Source organism: Buceros rhinoceros, unplaced genomic scaffold (genome assembly GCF_000710305.1).
Source record: "Buceros rhinoceros silvestris isolate BGI_N320 unplaced genomic scaffold, ASM71030v1 scaffold19443, whole genome shotgun sequence".
NCBI lineage: Eukaryota > Metazoa > Chordata > Aves > Bucerotiformes > Bucerotidae > Buceros > Buceros rhinoceros.
This window is the reverse complement of record NW_010403250.1, coordinates 11,612-11,977: the sequence shown is the minus strand read 5'-3', so window position 1 is coordinate 11,977 and position 366 is coordinate 11,612.

Here is a 366-nt window from a genome sequence, read left to right as displayed (position 1 = left end):
CAGCAGGAAATGAGAGAGCCCCAGAGGCTGAGGAATTTAAACTAAATCCTGACCTGCTTTAACGCTGTTTCGGTGTTACACATGGGAGAGAGATACACACACTCCTGCACTCATTAAAACGGGACAGTGAGCCAAGTTCATCTCTTGTACAGCTGCTGACATCAGCAGAAGACCCACTGGCTTTGAACAGCAGCTGTCACTACTTGTTCTCTGACTAATACTTACCCAAACCGGGGTAGAGACAGCAGGTGGTTTGTAGATACTCTGGTCTTGCAATGAGCATTGAGCAAGTCCCGAAAGAGTAGGGTTTGAGGGGTGCCCAAGATATGCTTAGTTCTGACTTCCTGTGTCTGCTGAGAACTCTTC